This window comes from Mytilus trossulus, chromosome 1 (genome assembly GCF_036588685.1).
Source record: "Mytilus trossulus isolate FHL-02 chromosome 1, PNRI_Mtr1.1.1.hap1, whole genome shotgun sequence".
Lineage (NCBI taxonomy): Eukaryota > Metazoa > Mollusca > Bivalvia > Mytilida > Mytilidae > Mytilus > Mytilus trossulus.
The window spans coordinates 95852570-95858038 of record NC_086373.1 but is presented as its reverse complement, the minus strand read 5'-3'; the positions used below and the strand labels follow the sequence as shown (position 1 = coordinate 95858038).

Genomic DNA, 5469 nt, shown 5'->3' with positions numbered 1-5469 from the left:
CAGCACTTCTTTGTTGACATGAATTATCATTAATCAATACTTCATAATAAATTACCTGTAAAGTACACATAGCTTTGAAATTCTAAGGCTTTTCTGCATCAGGAACAGATTATCTTAGTTGTATTTGGCAAAACTTTTAGGAATTTGTGGTCCTCAAAGCTCAACTTTGTACTTCATTAAACCTATTTGAGCTATTTTGACTCTAGCAAATGAGACTTTTGAAGACAAAACGCGCAAATGGCACAAATACAAAATCTCAATCCTGTTATCTATAAGTTGACTTGTATGTTGACAATTCAATCTTTATTTTATGGAAGAAAACTAAAATATGTGTAAAGTCAAGTTCACAGATTCTTAAATAGACTTGAGAATAAAACGTATACAAGTGTTAGAAGAAAAGGGAGGAGCCTGTTGATTTTAAGATGAATAGGACAAAACACTGTATAAAGTTCTTAATAAAATATCAACTAAAGCTTTAATTTTTTTCATAAATATATATACATGTGCCTGACACGGCTGACAGACGATGACAGACCTGTCATATAATTTAAAACCAATAAAACCCCTGACAAAACGCTTTAAATTTGCTATGTGTTATATTTGTTATTCTCATATGATTTTGTCTAATGCTTAGACCGTTTCTGGGTGTGTTACATTTTAATATTGTGTCGTTGTTCTCTTATATTTAATGCGTTTCCCTCAGTTTTAGTTTAGTTTATTTTTTTGTCAATGAATTTATGAGTTTGTTGAACAGCGGTATACTACTGTTGCCTTTATTCAGTCATATCTTTGTTGTGTTTGCCACGCAATTACTACACATATTCCAAAGACATGTCTGGTAGATCAAGGTCACACTTAGTACATGTGTTGCTATAGCTATATCTTACTTCTGTCTTTTCACTGATATACTCAATTGATACCACCAATAGTGAATTCCTGCTTACGCATTAACCGATATGCCTTTGATGAGGTCATTTATCAGAAACATGAAACTGCAACTTTATTTAAAATATATATACTGCAGCTCCTCATTAATGTTTTACTAGTATACAAGTCATACTAGGGGATCCGGACTTATATTTTAAACTCAATACAATAATAATGCCTAACAGTAATACTTCATTGAATCTGTCATCTGCTGATATCTGCAGTTCTATTGGAAACCTGAAATAAGAAAACGATTGAAAATAAAAACTGAAAATAAGATAAATGACAATAGTGGCAATATTCTGGTGTCAAATAAATTAAATAATGATCATAATAATAATTATTTGTCTACCATAAAAATTAAAAAAAAATTTAAAAAAAAAAAAAAAAAAAAATCTTAGTCTATTCACCTGTATCATAAAGAGAACAGAACAAAAATATTACTGAAAAAAATATATGTATTGTTCACAAAGAATCTTCTGTCCACGTTTCCTGATATTCCGTTATTGTTAAACGCACTCATTGATTGTTTTACCCACCTGTATCTAAATCTTAATTAAAAAACAATAGTCCATCTATAAGTTTCATAATGAAGTACGAAGAAAAGATAAAGAAAAAAAAATTCTCTTGTTTTTTCTTTATCCCGAAGAAGCATCTATCCAAGTTTCGCAAAATTCTATGAAGTTTTACAAAGTTACTGATTCCTAAAAGCTTCGACTTAAGACTGCATCTAAATGTGAATTGCTACAAAGTCTCTGTAAAAACGTCAACGTATTTCTAAAATTAATAGCAGTCAATATTATCACCGTATCCAGATTCAAGTATCTATCCAACTTTCGTTTTATTTTTTTTATAAATGTGCATTTTATTGCCAATATTTATGTAACAGAAGTGTTCTACTTTCTAATTAAATTGCTAAAAATTTACATTTTAAATTTTGTAAAACTGCCATATTTTGGGGTCAAAAAGAGGTCTCACTGGGCATACTTCTATATGAGAGAATCTTTTCCCGTTTCGCCTAAATATAACAAAAGTTTAAATCGATAGCTTATTGGAGTTTTCAAAACAACTGGTTGTAGGAGTTTTGCATATATTTTTTTGAGGGAAATGTACGATGTAAAGGTTTCTTGAACCTTGCCTCTTTTAGATTCTCTTCGAATATTTTTTTCAAACTTTTGGAGTGAAAACTGAAAATGATTGAATGATTGACATCATACAAGATCAGGATTGCATGAACATGTGCTTACTCTACTGTTTCTCTTAACCCCTACATCAGCACCAACAGAATTAAAAGAAAACTAAAAAACATACGAACACTAACAAAACAAAACAAAAATGAAATAGTTCGAAACTTTTCTTTGTTCACACCACTGTTTTACAAAAACTTAAAATGTGCATAAAATAAGGAATAATTCATACTAACACTTTAAAATACTACGACTTGTTAGTTATAAACAGCTTTATAGAACTTACAGAAATTACTTTCACAGACAGGGATATCCGTTCTGACATGGGAAGTCGTACCAGTTACCATTGATGTAGTGCATCATAATACAGTTATGTGTGTAGGAGTTTGAATTACTGGTTGGATAGGGTCTTCCTGAATCAAAGTTCTTGTAGCTTAACTGAGTTTGATCATATATCCATCTCCAGTCACCATTGACGACATCTGTAGATCCAAGCTAGAAAGATGTTTCTGAACGTACATAACACAAAATATAAGTATTCTTACCAACAATATTTATAAACTTTGATGTATTTTTAAAAAGCGCAGATTTTGGAATCGAGACTACGTGGCTTAGTTATTTCAAACAAACGTAGCTTGTGTGTGCAATGAAAACGACATTATATGCTTCTTTCATAGATTGGAACACTCGGTCCTGTATATGTATCACGGAGTCTGAAATTCTGACTTATACACTTGCTATATCCTATCTGTAAAACTAAGAATTACAGTTCTCATGTAAGACAGTTCGTTAACGGATGGCGGTAAATACTGCATTTACTTTAGTCATCCGAACAATGAAGACGAAACGCGTGTCTGGCGTATCAAATTATAATCCTGGTACATTTTATAACTATTGTAGTTAATTATCAGATCTGTTTATATATTGTTAGAATCAATTTTAAAACTTTTGAACTATCAAGAAGGATTTTGATGTAGGACAGTAAGATAAGATAAAGAGCTAGGGTGTATATAAGAACGAGACAGCGACCATACATCATACACAAAACAAAATTTATTCTCTATGGTGCATGCCATACATAATGTATTGATTGATATTCATATATATATTCCTTTTTATTTCAAAACATATACGCTAGAAATGTTAACTTACTTTTGCCCCTTTTTTTATTTGCTCAAGTATCCAACTATTTTCAGAAGAATCTTCAATCTTAACTAAATATCCACCAATTTCTCTGCATTTTCTCTACAAAATTAATATACCTTAACCAATGTGAATTTTTATTTTCGATTTTTTTGTGCAACTGTTATCTTACATCACTTCACTTAAAAAAATGAAAGCAATGATAAATAGACTAGTTTTGATGAAATATACTTCAATGATGATCGGATGTCGCAGCAAATCAGACTGATTTTTCTGCAAGAATTGGAAGCATAATAAATGTAAACTTACCTCTGCTGCAGTCCATATAACAGCATCAGCTCCAAAATAATAACAGTGATTGTTGTACTTGATCCATTGTCTCCCTGAATAACATTATAAAACTATATTACCAAATTAAATTAGGGCCCCAGGAGGGCATATCATACAGACAATATTATTATAAACAATAACATATGCAATACATACACAATAAAAGATATGTAACAAGTGTTATAAAAAATAATAAAATAAAATAATATACCACAGACAATACACTCAACAAAATAGTAGCAACGTACATTTGTATTATTATTCAATGAATACTATGTTGAAATTGATTCAAGTGCACCCGGTAAGTGTATCTTCACTTTGAAAAGACAAACATGAGGCATTAGTAGTTTGTGCGGAGAAATGTCAATATAAAATATACAAAAAGAACCCAATAAAAAACAAAGCAATTAATCACTCCACCATTTGACTATGAGGTATACTGCAAATAACAAAGTATATTTAATAATGGATATTTAATATGACTTATCTGCAGAAAGCACCAAGAGTCGGTGCTTAAAGGGGAGCCCCTACTTGTACTTAATGCAGATGAGTCAAGCTTCTAAATTATTGAAAATATATTTTAAAACATATTTTAATGATTATAGATTCTGTGTCCAACCAGCAAGGATCATCAAGGGACGGTGACAAAGAATTTGAAATTCTTCTTATGATCTGTGCAGGCTTAACAGGGTATCAAAATTCATATAAAAGAGTTCAATGTCAAGTGTTAAACAACAATTTGAATGAAAATTTCATACAATAGTAAAGAAAATTGACAAGCATTTCAATGTCAAGTGTTCAAACAACATTTTAGTAAAATATCACAATCGCTAATTTGATGTGTAATGCTATAGAGTGGAAACAGATACTAGTAGACTTACGTATGTTTAGTGAATATTATTTTGTTAATTGTTTTTTTGTAATCCTCTAATAACAACATTGTAACTTCTTGTTTAATTACGATTTCTCCTTTTTTTATATACAGTTACAAAACAATAAAAAAAACTAACGTTTGAAATCCTCTTCCATCGATGTCATATCCTTGTCTAAATCCTCTATTTTGGGGTTTATAGAAGTTGCTTGACTTTTCATGAAATTTTCAAGGCTCTTTAATGCATCTCTGGCTTTGTTGAAATCTTGCTTTGATTTGACTGTTAGACATGGTAAAGAAAATACAGTACCACATACCACACAGATCACAAAGCAGGCAAACCTTAAGACAGATATCATTCTGTAAAAAGTAAAACAAATGGTACATTTAGTATGAATAAAAACAACACAAAAAAGTGGACCGATTGAAAAAAGCAATAACATCAGGAAGAGCAACAAAACACCTCAAACATTATAATAATCATTCGCATACGAAAAATATATATATTCTCCTTCTTACTTGTTACACTGAGTTCATGCAACACAAATTTAAAAAATAATTATCATTAGCATACGAAAAAAAAATTATTTATATATATTCTTCTTGCAACAAAACTAAATAATGAAACCCTTAATTCCAACATGGAGCATTAAATTAACATCAGGATTAAAATCATTGTTGTTATAATGCAGCAGTCGTGATAATCCGGATATTATATGAAATGCCAGCAACCAAATTTAACAACACAATTCAGTTGTCAAAGAAGGTAATTGTCTTACAAACTTCTCATGTGCAAATAATTACTACAAGTTATATCGTGATAATTGATAAATTCGATTCAACAACGTCCTAACCAGGTTAACAGAAATAGAAAGATACTGGACAGCATAACAAACAACAGCAACCACAAACATACAACTCATTCAAAAAAGAGGTACAGACAAAAGAAAACAACGAACAGTCATGATACATCGACTTGGTACAGCAACAAAATATTGTTGTAAAAATAGT

General features: G+C 30.4%; 1 long non-coding RNA gene across 1 annotated transcript; it reads right to left on the bottom strand.

Annotated features, from left to right (window-relative positions):
* Window positions 1–3566: 3566 nt before the first annotated feature.
* On the bottom strand, window positions 3567–4821 carry LOC134711291 (uncharacterized). Its single transcript, XR_010106162.1, has 2 exons — window positions 4598–4821; window positions 3567–3640 (listed from the first exon to the last, which is right to left on the bottom strand). It is a non-coding gene; the product is annotated as an uncharacterized LOC134711291 (long non-coding RNA).
* Window positions 4822–5469: the final 648 nt, after the last annotated feature.